Source organism: Anoplophora glabripennis, unplaced genomic scaffold (assembly GCF_000390285.2).
Source record: "Anoplophora glabripennis isolate ALB-LARVAE unplaced genomic scaffold, Agla_2.0 scaffold770, whole genome shotgun sequence".
Taxonomy (NCBI): Eukaryota; Metazoa; Arthropoda; class Insecta; order Coleoptera; family Cerambycidae; genus Anoplophora; species Anoplophora glabripennis.
The window spans coordinates 105,493-120,009 of record NW_019417256.1 but is presented as its reverse complement, the minus strand read 5'-3'; the positions used below and the strand labels follow the sequence as shown (position 1 = coordinate 120,009).

The 14,517-nt window shown below is 30.9% G+C and overlaps 1 protein-coding gene across 1 annotated transcript in view; it reads left to right on the top strand.

Moving 5' to 3' along the window:
- Window positions 1–14,517, top strand: part of LOC108913592 (la-related protein 4) — a 77,067-nt gene that overhangs the window by 2,109 nt on the left and 60,441 nt on the right. The gene's annotated exons all lie outside the window — the stretch shown is intronic.

The following is a 14,517-nucleotide window of genomic DNA, read 5'->3' as shown; positions in this document are numbered from 1 at the left end:
ATTTGGTGTCCGTAGTTTATTATGCAGTTCAAGTGAATTGCAATACCATGAACTGTTTTCTAACAGCTTCCCTTCCCCGGCTTTAACATCCCGATTGTCTAGTTCGTTTCTAAATTTGTCGTTTTATCGGTGTTTCATTGTGGACAATTTGTCTCTTTGATTATAATCCATAATTTACCAACTAATTTGACTTTTGTTATATCACGTAACATTGCCCATTAGAGTGGTGTCAAACAAAATTTTCATACGTCAAACGCATAGAAGTGACTAGTGAAATTGTTGACAATTTTTCGGTTCCAGTTTTACCTACCCAGTGTTGCTTACAAAGAATTTGTTGTTAAAATACGTACGTTTTTGTAATTGTTTCGATTATTTAAAAACGATGTATATATGTAATCTAAAGTGTAAATGACCTTGACGCAAAAATTACACCCATCACTTTTTTAAAATAAGGTTAGGTTCTACTTTACTTCAACAATCACCATATTTAATACCATGCATGGTATGTACTACCTTTTTATTTTTTAGTAATTTACTTGTACACTTTCAACACACTTTTTTAGATGATATATATTTTATTTGGTACTCTGATAAGGCATAATTTTATATAAGTTATCAAATGTAGTACCTATAGACTCAAATTGATTTTATAGTATGTACCTACCTACCTACATATACTGAAAAAGCAGGTTCTGTTAAAAGCTATAAATAATACAAACTTATGTCAAGTAATAGCGAGTAATGCAATTTGTGCATATCTGAAATATATAAAAAGTATGGACAAATAAATATACCTACCTACCCACCTCATAAATATTTCATAATAAATTATTGAATACTTTGAATATCGGTTTAAATCTTACATCACATAAATAGGTAATAGACCTGTATAATAGACATTTAACATATTATGTTTTAAGCATATTATAAATGACCAACTCTTATTATTATTATAATACTATGTAACTCAATTCTAACCTAACTTCAAATATGGAACAATTAAGGGTATTCGTTGTAGTTGTGTCAATGTATTTTATATTTGATCAAAATCATTATAACTAGAAATTTTGTTTTCATACACATTGGGACCAGTTACAGTTGTTGTTACAGTTGCGGTAATTTTTAAATATTTGTAACACCTTTACATAGAAATATTCGATATAAATACAAATTCTGGTTTAAAATGTTAATTTGGTCCTTTATATTTAGTAATAGTTACAAATTCAAATACCAAGTTTTACTGGTTGTATGTACCTCCCGATATACAAAATTGAGGCTTTAACCTTTAGTGTTATTTCGTAATATAGATAAATATTTGGAATGTTTATGTTTTTTGTAAGGAGAAATTTTTTTTAGTTTAATTTAATTGGAGGAATACGAAGGATAAACTGCCATTATAGTTTTATACATCAGAATTCTGATTTCCCTATAAATTCCTCTGATTTTCTATATATAAATGTTTATATTTCATGAAAAATAATCCTACATTACTTACATGACTTATTTTGTCTGAAAGACTGAAGTATTCAAATCGAATTTCAATTTTATTTTATTCAAATTCTTATGTCACAATCATCCTGATTTGCAATTACAGTTTCAAGGAGCATTCTATATTTAGTTTTCAAATACTCTAAATTCAAAACATATTTTTTAATTTTTTCTGATCTACATATTAAAATGGTACTGCAATTTTGTCCAATAATATATTTACAGTTACTTATTACGATCCTTTAAAAATAATTGTTTTTAAAAATACTAGTTGAATTGTGTATATTTGCAGTTAAATAAAAGATAAATTAATTTTAGGAAATAAAGTACTTTTAGAGAGGTATTACCTATTAAAACCATAAATGCACAGAAAATAAAAATTAAAATAATTAGGTAAGTAATTAGTGTTTGATAAATAAAATATATATGTGGGTGTCGAATTGGGGCATTTTACGTTTCAGGATGTAGGGTAGGCGTGCCGACTCAGTGATTATTAAGCAATGATACACGATTACCAGAACGGGTGAATATTGAGATTGAGCTACCTGTTTACCTACGTATATGTATTGTAACTTCAACTCTTTTATCATTTTCAAATTCATAATTTAATAACAAAAAGTATGTCTGACGATAATTAGGTTTTTGTACATTTATTAAATAAGTAGTCTTCCCTTTTTGGGGTAGATATTTTACCACACTGTGAACTAATTTATTTTAAAACTGTAATTTAATTTTTAAAGTTTACAATATATTCACCTTATTAATCACATTTATGATTTATCAAAATGTTCTATACATATATGGGCCATTAGTGTGAGAAAGTAAAATAACTCCCTTGTAATTTGTAATACAGAAAAAAGTTTATTTAAAAGTTGTACAGAATCAAAAAATCTAAAGGACAAAATTAATTTGAAACATACAGGGCGTTTAGTAAAAACGGGACACGCCAAATATTATATTTTTTAAATGTATATTTTTAAACATGGATTTCTGAGAAAATTCTATATGTGGCAATATAAACAGTTTAACATTTTAGTGCGGGGTTGCCAAGTTATGTAGAAAATTCTTCGAATTTTTGAAAAAACATGACCTCAATGAAGTTGTATTAACTTTCAACTACTAACACTTGTAGCGAAAATATGATAAACTGTATGTATTGCCATATACAGGGATGGCCAGAAATACGGAATAAAATTCATATCTTTTGAATGAGTTAATTTTTTTTTAAACGCCTGAACACGTTAACTGATTTTGATTTTTTCCCATCTTTCGGTTATATAATAATTAATTTTTCTTCAACCCCCTGGCCCCCAGCTACCCCTACTTTTTTTTCAAATGGAAACAAGGCATCAGGGGGCTCGTTGAAAAGCTTATAGAAAACCGAATCCAGCCATACCAAATAAACAAGTTTTATTTTTTCAATAGCAAGGTTTTTAGGGTTGTATAAAACACCTACTTAACAAGTGAAATAAAATTTAATTATCTTCAGTGTTGTCCTCCATGAATTTGCACAGAATGAAATAAAGAATTTGAAACTACCTATCGCTGCTAACGCAAAAAAGATATATTTTTTATGTTGTGTTTTTTTGGCACCTCTTGCCAGGCTTTCTGGTAAATTTTTCGCTTTAGTTGTAAATTGGAGTTCGAAACGTTACTATTGTGTCAAAATCAAGTTATTTACTGAATTGCAATTGTATTGTTGGAAAGGCAACACATCGAAATCTTGATATTGCTTGGATGTGGAGACAAAATAAGAAGTCAGGCTGAACTGCGCGATTTATTTAATGCCAAATATCCCTAAAAACAAATCTCGCAAGGGACACTTAGTAAAATATTTCACAAATTTGAGGAACACGGTACAGTACAGACTTTGCCCAAAACTGGACGGGCACGTGCTTTGAATGAAGAAAAGAAATTAGACATTGCATTAGAACTTGTTGAAAATCCTCATACTTCAACTGTTTCATTGGCCCGCAATCACGATGCTTCTCGAACTGCAATTCGAATGTTTCTGAAACAAGAGAAATACCACCCCTATAGCGTATGTCTTGTCCAAGAGCTTTTGGAAGACGATTATGATAGGCGATTACAATTTTGTGAGGAAATGATGAGACGGTGTGACGACAATAATGGTTTTCAACGAGACGTACTTTTTTCGGATGAAGCTACGTTTTATTTAAATGGAGTGGTTAACAGGCACAACTATCGCTTTTGGTCCCAGGAAAATCCACACTGGACATGCGAATCGCATACGCAGCATCCACAAAAAGTTAATGTATGGGCAGGTATCATCCAACAGAATCTTGGGCCCATTCTTTTTTGAAGAAAATCTTACTGCCGCACGCTACCTGGATTTCCTAACATTTGACCTGATACCTGCTCTAGCTGTGATTTTCCCTCATGAAATTGATCCAGATGTACCGAATGAAAGAATTTGGTTCCAACAAGATGGCGCTCCCCCACATTTTGGTATTGATGTTCGAAGATACTTAGATGAAATGTTTCCAAATCGCTGGATTGGTAGACGGGGTACAGTTGAATGGCCGCCAAGATCCCCCGACTTAACACCCCTGGATTATTTTCTTTGGGGATATTTGAAAGAAAGAGTCTACCAGGACAGACCGGATAATATTGAGAATTTAAAGAACAAGATTAGGGCAGAGATGCATAATTTACCAGCTGAAGTCATTCAGAATGCTGTGGACAGCTTTTACTATCGTCTTGGAGAATGCCAAATAGTGAGTGGAGGACATTTTCAGCATTTGCGACATTGAGTTTATTTTTGTAAATTATCTAGTTGTTTCAATTTCTAAATGAAAAAAAACTTGCTATTGAAAAAATAAAACTTGTTTATTTGGTATGGCTGGATTTGGTTTTCTATAAGCTTTTCAACGAGCCCCCACATGCCTTATGTTTCCATTTGAAAAAAAAGTAGTAGTAGCTGGGGTTGAGGGGGTTGAAGAAAAATTAATTATTATATAACTGAAAGATGGGAAAAATCAAAATTAGTTGACGTGTTTCGGCGTTTTAAAAAAAATTAACTCATTCAAAAGATATGAATTTTATTCCGTACTTCTGGCCATCCCTGTATGTTCATTTGGCCAACAGCATATATTAATTATTTATGTCCTCAAACAATTTTATTGTATTGATGGTAAATTTCGTTTTGTTCCGTTTCAAAAGGTCTCCAAAATGCCATCTTGTAATAATATTAATAAACAAAATATTATTTCTCCCTTTCACATTAATTGTAATACGAATGATTAATAGAAGGTGCCTATAATAAATTAAAATTACCTGAATCACACCAAATTCCGCATTGCTGCACTGCACTGCTAGACAGTGCTGAGACAGCACTGAGATTTATTGCCCAGTCGCCCAGTTCAGCTGTCTGTGTACGCCGTTTGCCCGCCGCGCATTCTTCAACTGGGCGTATACATTTCTACCACCTCCACGTTTAGTTCGATTAGACCTGTATATGGGTATTGCTAAATAAATATGGGAACAAGTTTTTCAAATATTTCAATGCCGAGTTGCTGCGTCAGCGACCGAACCTGGTACATACTGCTAACCTCTTGGTTCTTCAATTGAGATCGGAAAGACTATATAAAATAGTTCTAGATCTACTTTAGTATTATACGGGTCGGAAAGTCCCCATGGTTCATCGGCCGTTACGTGAGAGCGATAAAGTAAGTCATAGAAATCCGTGCGATAGAGAAAGATGGATATAATGAAGGCGTCTAATAGTCACCGCCCAATTCGTCCTTCCACAAATAAGATCCACTTCTTATTTGTGGAAGGGCGAAATGGGCGGTGACTATTAGACGCCTTCATTATAGCCATCTTTCTCTATCGCACGGATTTCTATGACTTACTTTATTGCTCTCACATAACGGCTGATGAACCATGGGGACTTTCCGACCCTGTATACCTATTTAATCATGATTAGGTATATACAGGGTGTTTCAAAAAGACCTCCTGTAAATTCAGGCGTGATAGTACGACAAAAAATAACAATTTTTTGTCTTATGAACTATATGTCTATCTCCTCTTGGTTTCGAGATACAGTGCGACAAAATAAAAATTCTTAAATAGAATTTTCACGAAAATTTCGAAACGGCGCGAAATATTTTTATGAAATTTGGTATTCCGGGGTTTTTAAGGGCGCCAAATACACTGGTCTAATTATTTTTGGTATATTTCATAGAGAACATTCGTATTACATTTTAAGTTCTAATTTTTTTAAGGTTAGGCATTCGGGCTCCAATTTCTAATGTACGATTTTATTTTCTAAAAATAATATACTCTTGTTAGAACTTCTCAATGTGGATGGTTTTCGGGAAAAAAGGCTTTTAATTGAACTCTTACAATATTACGTGTAGAAAATAAGTGACCTTTCTCAAAGTAGGCTCAAAACTTATAGATGGATCTCTCATAAACAACGCATACATTCTTAGTAATATTTTAAACTCTAATATATATCAAAATTTTAGTGACTGTAATTAGTCATTACTAACTACAGTCACCAACAATCACTAAAATTTTGATATAAAGTTAATTAGAGTTTTAAATATTACTAAGAATGTATGCGTTGTCTATGAGACATCCATCTATAAGTTTTGACATAAAGCCTACTTTGAGAAAATTAATTTATTTTATACACCGTAATACTGTAGGAGTTCAATTGAAAGCATTCTTTCTAGAAAACCGTCCACATTAGGAAGTTCTAACAAGAGTATATTATTTTTGGAAAATAAAATTGTACATTAGAAATTATAGCTAGCATAACTAGCGTCCTCTATGAAATATCCAAAAAATAATTAGACCAACGTATTTGGCATCCTAAAATACCCCGGAATACCAAATTTCATAAAAATATTTCGCGCCGTTTGGAAATTTTCGTAAAAATTTTATTTTGTCGCTCTGTATCTCGAAAACAAAAGGGGATAGACATATAGTTCATAAGACAAAAAAATTCTTATTTTTTGTCGTACTATCACCCCCTGAATTTACGGGAGGTCTTTCTGAAACACCCTGTATTTATTATTATTGATACATTTATGTATTATACGTACTTGACATCTACTATTTATATTTATATACTAAACATGCATTCACTGAATATTTATTTTACCTACTCTGCAATTCTGTTATATTACAGAAGTTCAAAAAAAGCGATTTGAGTTTTGATATTGCATATTGTTTTGTTTTATTGTATTGGATTGGGGAATAAGTATTGTCCGCTTTTTTCAAATTTAAGACATTTTATTTTTAACTCGACAATTATTATCAATGGTGATGTATTTATTCATCGTTATTTATAACCTGTTCCTAACGTTCAACAAGTTTCTCGATGCCTCTTCTGTAGAAACTCTTCGGTTTTGACTCGGAAAAACTTACCAACCAAGCTCGTAACTCATTGTAGTTGTTAAAAGAAAAACCGCCTAAGGAGTTTGACAAAGAGCGGAAGAGGTTAAAATCAGAAGGTGCGAGATCGGGTCAGTAAAAGGCGAGTGGGGCAGAACTTTCAAATTCAACTCCCGAATGGCCGTTTTGGTAATATTGGCGATATGTGGTTGCGAATTGTCATGTTGCAGAAGAACGTCGTATCGCCGATCAGGTCTTTTTTGTTGAGTAGCCGCCTGGAGTCGCCGTAGTTGTTGGGACATAGAGTTCTGCTTTGGCGGTTTGATTGTTTGGTAAGAGTTCTAATAAAGAATCTTTCCAATCCCAAAAGATGCATACCATTGGATGATTCCTTCCGCTGTTTCAAGTTCACGTATAGAACCATTCTTCATCACCAGTGACAATACGATGAAGAAAACGTTATGACCACGTGTTGATCAATGACGATGCAATGGCAATTATGGAGCGTTGATTATTAAAAATGGATATTACTTATTCCCCAACCCATTGCATTTTATTTATATGTCAAAAAACACATTCGAGTATCTTTCTGCTTCCATATGGTATTTCTAATCATACGATTGTACTAATATGGTGTAGTTATTTAGAATTACTTATCAAAATACTGCAGGTTGTACAATTTAAATTTAATTTTGTGTTTGTGATTATATTTGAATATTTCACAAATTGCGTGTAATATGGTAATTTAGAAAAAAATGTGTTTCTTTTACTAATTTTCTAGTTAATTGTCGACATTAATTTAAATATATATTCTTAGTAATATAAGTAACGAATTATTTCATGAATTAGGGTTTGTTGGAGAAAACCATACAATGCCTAGTTGTTCGTGAACTCGGAAAAAGGTTTAAGTATTAGTTAATAAATTATGAGTGTAATTATTTAAACCTCATTAACAAACTATCTAATTAAAACATAAATCAAAATAAAAACATAAATAGGTATTTAGCAAAATAAAAAAAATAAACGGACTTAATGTTATTACAGTACAAATAAGCAAATAAACAAGCAGTTATTATAAAAAATAATAAACATTCAAAACGACCCTTCTTTGGATATGCATGTTAAAAAATTGGAATATTTCATTCAGTTGCAGTTAATTATTTATGTACTTAAAAGAAAATGCCTTAATGAAACATTGAGTTGAACAACTATTTTTTTTTTTCGTTGTAGGTATTAGAAAATTTATTATACTAATGTAATGAATATATACCTATTCTTCAAATGTTTTTGACTGCACTCGGGAAAATGCACCGAAAGCTTTAATTTCATTAATAAATATTTATCCCCATATTTTAAATTGATTTATGACAATAATAGTGAATATTTCGCTGCAGTTTTTACAAAATGAAAAAATGTAGTAGGTGGTAGGTTAATTACGGTAGCTTGTAACTTGAAACTTTTTCCTTTAGCTCGTTTAGACGTCGAATTAAGCTATTAGCAAGACGCCCACATCTAAAACATTTTTCGCTAAACGTGTACTTTTTTCAAATTTAATTATTCAGCCTTTTAGTTAATGCAGAACATCTTTTTTTTAATGGTCTGTTTTTCTTTTAGAAATTAGGAATTGTAATTCCTTGACGATGAAAGTGTGTATTAAAAATCTACACGGTACTTAGCAAAAATGAGACAATCAATAAATCGGTGCTACTTAACATTATGCGACAATGGTGCATTGGTGTAAAATTAGAGTTCAAAATTTCTCAAGAATAAATTTAAAACTTCATAAAGTGCGCCTAAAATATTAATAGATATGTTATGTTCTCCAAATCTAGTTTACTCTGCGGTTTAGCCAATTGATGTCTTTACTAGGAGACCACTTAATACTTTATTAATTTGTTAAGAAATATTTTTTTCTACTCACGTGTATGTAAAAGTAAGAATTATTTTATGGATTAGTCGATACGAAAGCGATATATTTTTCTTTCTCGATACAAAAATGAAAATGTAAAATTTATGATTGATGGTTATGATCTTAACTCGAAATTAATTAAATGTGCATGTACCTTTTTATTTATCACTTAATTTCAATAAGAATATTTTCCGCAAATCTAAAATTATTAAAAAAAAGTTGGACTGTCAAGTTAATACTTAGTTAATTAAATATGTCTGTCACTTTCTTATACATGTTTGAATGAATTTATTAGGTGAAAAAAACGCCTTAAGAGTGATGATATTTCGCTTGACAAATGTGACAACGGCAATTTTGAACAGAGCATGTGTTGCTGTACAGAAATAATTAAAAAAATAATAATTAACCCGATTATATTTGTCTCAGTGTGATTTAAATAAAATAATAGAAATTCCTGTTACATCATACACTGCATATTGAAGTCGATATTTCTCGAAAACAAGTAAATGGTGGGAAAAACTTTATATTACAAAAATTACTCAAAATTTACCGATCTTTCAGATGGACCGCATTTTTTTAGTATCGCCACGCCACACAGTGGGAAATTTTAGAAAAAATTCTCGCCACTCGCCAATTTTCATCGTCTCGTCGTGATTTTTTTTTTTAATAATCTCGTAATCTGAATTTTCATATTCCGGTGAGGTTTTTTCGAAAAACCCTTTTTTTAATGCTTAGGGAGCGCCACTTATGACCCTTGATGATATATCTGATGTTTTTTCTTCAAAAACCTAACTCCAAATATATCATCAACGTTGACTTCCCTGTACATTCTTGAGATATGTATTTATGTATTTAATAATGCAGGTATATTTAATTTAAATGATACTCATTCTCAAAACACTCGTCAAAAACATCACTTTCACTTGCCATTTACCAGAATAAATTTAATAAAAAATTCACCTAAATACATTGGACTAAAAATATTTAACAGGCTGCCTGAACATATAAAGTCTGGCTTAAATATAAAACATTTCAAGAGAGATTTGGAAAATTATTTACTTGATAAGTCTTTTTATTCCCTTTCTGATTATATGTAATCTGTGCGACTTTTATGGATGCTATCTTCGATTCATATTAATTGTAGTGTACATATGTAGTTATAGTAATTTTATATTGTATATCCATTGGATGTAAATTGTATGGACTTTTATGGGTGTTGCCTATATTTTTATTGTTTTTGTTGTCTCTATACCTATATCTGTATTGACTATTCCTATACAATTGTAATATTGTCTTAACGGAAATAAATTATTATTATTATTATTATAATAATCAATTTTATTAACAGCAGATACTTTTTAAACATTTTTTTCTACAACTGAACATCGAGTATTTAAAAATTTTTTCTTCGACATTGAAGTTGGGGCGCTCCCTAAGCATTAAAAAAAAGGGTTTTTCGAAAAAATCGCACTGGAATATGAAAATACAGATTACCACGAGATTATTAAAAAAAAAATCACAACTAGACGATCAAAATTGGCGAGTGGCGAGAATTTTTTCCGATATTTCCCACTGTGCGCCATCTGTACAGAAAGATTTGAACTAACAATTCTAACTGTAATTTGAAGCTATTCCAGAGACCTAACAACCTCAGTTTTCGGAACTAAAAATGTCTATTTCTGATATATTGGCAGAGGGGGTGTATTTATATAGTGATTTATATAGATTCAAGTGATATTTTGTCTTTCTTTTTAATTAAAAACATAATTTTTAACTTTTAAAACAAATATTAAAATATCAATAATTTTCTTGATTATAACACTAAAGTAACTTTTGCATGGATCTTATTTAGTTTCAACGGAACATTTGTTGTACTTACCCAAATATATTTAAAAATAAAGTACCGTAAATATTTCACTTTGACAAATACAATATTTTATGTGACAGCAACGTTTTTTGATAGAATGCGTGTTTTGCCATGGAAGCGACTAAAAAAATTAATTAATAATTTGTTGAGTCCATATAACGCGGCTTGTGGATTGTTTACTCGCGAAAGAAAAAAAAATTGTATCTCTTCTCACATGATATATGTACTTTAAACATAATGTAATCTTATACCTTTATTGATATTTACACTTTTTGTTACAAATTCGCCACGTTTTAAAATTGGTTTCGGTTTTGAATTTTTGTGGTCTACTCTGTCGTCTTTATTGAAAACGGTCTATCTAGTATTTTCATTGTAGTGACTTTACTTTTTTTGGGTCTAACGTTCTATTTTATGATGTTAATAATTATCACCAAGTAGGCCAAAATCTTCCTCGTTCGTGAGACCAAATATGTTTACCAAATTTTGCCTAATTGCAGATTTTTGTACCCGAATTGATTTAAGATCAATTTCTACGTAGGATATTGTGCACAGATACCACGACATTCAATGCGAGCATCCAAAATTTCAAAATTAGCAAAAGTTTTTTATATTTTAAAATTATTTTGTTTTGTCTTTTGTTGTAAAACTGCAATGCAACTCTCCTCTCGAGTCTGATAGTGGTTACTTGTCGTGCAACATGACTTGAGCCTTTACTCTTATTTTTTTACTACTTCATTGACTGGTTTATAACGTTTTATGTTCCTGAAAATACTTATTGCAAGTTAATTTCAACATCATAATTATATTGAGCGTGGTTAGTTAAAACGATATTTTGTATCCTCTGTAGGTATATTCACACTTTGTCTTCATCTTTGCTGTGTTAGTCGATTCTTCAAAGCGTTTATGTTTCCTTGTTTCTTGGTGCCTATCTGTGTATCCGAAAAGCAATTTATTCTCTGTTTATGAAGTTGAAAGATCTGCTAGGCGACATTCCTCTTAGTTCCCTATTAATTTAATCTTAAGCTAGCAATATTTTCACATTTTCTCATGATGCGAGTACCTACGGATTCTCTTTCTTTATCTACATCGGCATTATAATGTGCTTTTAGAAAATATAGATATTATATGTATCTACGTGTTTTAGCATTGTAATATGGCACCAAACGGTGCCACTGGTTATGAAATTCATCTGGTTAATAGCTTTTGTCCAGTGGTGCATGTTGGTTGTATCGTAGAATACATTAATTTTCAATTATACTAGTCATTTTAGCTGAGATTATTTTAGAAAAGGGCTACCAACCTACCAGGTTATTCATAGTAAAAGTTTTATTAATGGAACTGTTTTTTTTACATACATATTTCACAATATTTGTTCATATTCTTCAAAAAGATCCGTCTCTAATAATAAAAGAGTCCAGTTTCTGAGACAATCAGGCAATCAATCAACAGGATCTCTTTTAGTAGATGTTTTTTAGTAAGAGAATTTTAAAAATAATAATTTTCTGTTCCTCTGTCGTTGGTTCTCGCGTTGATCTTTATTTGTATTGAGAATATAACCTATTTGTTTTTCACATATCGACAGTTAGACATAAATAAATTATTGTAAATCTGAGAATTTTGAAAATAAATGGTATTAATATTTGAAATGCCCGGAAATACCAGTACGATGCAAATTTAATCTTTAGATATTATTTATTAACAAGTCAAAAGATAATAGTCCAGTCATTGAAGGTAAAATACGGCGCTTCTGTATAATTTTCCTAAACAGTACCGATTTGCACCAAAATTTGCATTTAGGTTCTACTTTCCCTCTACTTCAAAGTTGATCTTGTATCGGGGGTGGATGCCACCCCTTCTCGGGGGTGAAAAATGTTTAATTGCAAATAATTGGGAATGGATATATTGACTAATTCTAAGCAACTTTTGTTCTATAAAGTTTTTTCTGAAAGTCAATACTTTTCGAATTATTCGCGAGTGAAAGTCAATTTTTTAACCAAAAGAACCACTTGTTCAGACGGGTTTTCGCGAATAATTCAAAAAGTTAAGTATTTTATCAAAAAAATAATTCTTATAAAAAATGTAGCTTGTAAAAAAAAACAAAAAGAATGATGTGTTTAAGCTGTCTGTAGACCCAATACAAGCGGAGTAATAGCTTGTTGAAGGTTGGTTCTTATTAGTCAAACGCCAAAATTGAAAGTTTGAACGTGAAATAACCAAAAACCAATGCATTTTTCAGGGAATACTCACAGAACCTTTTTTAAAGTGCTTGAAAAAAACTTTATTTTTATTTTTTATAAAAGTTCCTAGCCTCAAACCTAAGCGAGTTATGACGAAAATAAAATTGGTCCGTATTTTTTCGGCGACAAAAAACGTGTAAATCACCCACTAATTACCACCCCAATTGAAAATAATCGTTACCACTTTACAATTTACTTTATTTATGTACTTGTAATATTCTCTAGAAGATTGACCGGTTTAAAGTGCTTAATTTTGAAAAAAGTTGAGCTTGAAGTGAAAAGAGAATTTTTGTATTTTAGGAAAAGATTGTCTTTTCTTCAAAATAACAAAAACTATTAATGATATGCAAAATTTTGTAGAGTACAAAATTGTGGCTTTTTATTTTTTAGGGGTGAAAACTACCCCTATTCAAAAATAATTATAGAATTGTAGATTCGAGCATATAATAGGTTGAAATCATCTTTAAATAAGTAATTATGATGAATTGAAAATTATCAATCCCTAAAAACCACCCCCTGACAGTAACCATTAAAAAATAATTTGATTTAATTTTTTATTATTTATTTATAAGTTTCAACCCTTATAAAAACTACCCTTTGCAAAAAGAAATCGAACAATTAAAGTTAAATTTTCTTTTAGTTCAAAATATAATACAATCTTTTTATTATTTGAAATGTAATGTATTTATTTATTTTCAAAACTTAAAAAAACCCTACTGATTAACATTTGCAATCAAAAATAGGGAAAATAAGAATTTTATTGGGCTTGAACAAGTTGCTATTTACGAACATATGCAAACTTTAAACGGCCATATCTTACTTAATTTTTATCCTACAGAAAAAAAAACAAAATATTTCAAAAAAGCAAAACCTCATTTAAGCTATAAGTACAGGTAAAGTTTTTTGAAAAGCTTATGTTTGGATTAGGTTTTATTTAGTTTTTGAAGACATATCGGAAGATCACAAGCTTCTTTCATCATCATCATATTAATGAATAACCGCCTTTATTAAATAATGTACAAACTAGCACCTAAAGGAACAGTACAAAAAAATTTAATGAATGTAATGGATTTAATGGACGAAGACTAGTAAAGATGTTACTCTACTTAACCTAGATAAATCCATATGTAGAGAAAATAAATACAGGGTAGCCCATCGAAAACGTACCGCAAGGCATTACAGGGTAGTAAACAACTCTTCGGCAAAATCCAAAAAAAGGTCAATTTTGTTTCTGAGGGGGACAACTTTTGGCTCAAAAAGCATACCAAAATCTTCAACCCCTTAAGTGGGGGTGCTATCCCCTAAATTTTTTCAAATGGGAATGGGGTCAAGTGGGGGGTCATTAGAAAGAGCTTTTAATTCTCTTTACATCGATTCTTACTTTTTGAAAATCGATTCATTATTTTAGAAAATATGCAGCTTTGAAAATACGAACAATATTTTTGACGAGAAATGCGAAAATCGATTTAATTTTACTTCAAAACTTACGGTATTAGTCAAGTAAATGCTGAAAATGTTGTCCGCCAACTTGCATACAATGATACAGGTTGTCTTCAAACCGTTGTCGAACATTCTGGAGCACTTGCGGTGTTACTTCGCGACATACATTAATGATTCGTCCTCGCAGATCTTCCAAGGTATCAGGTGGA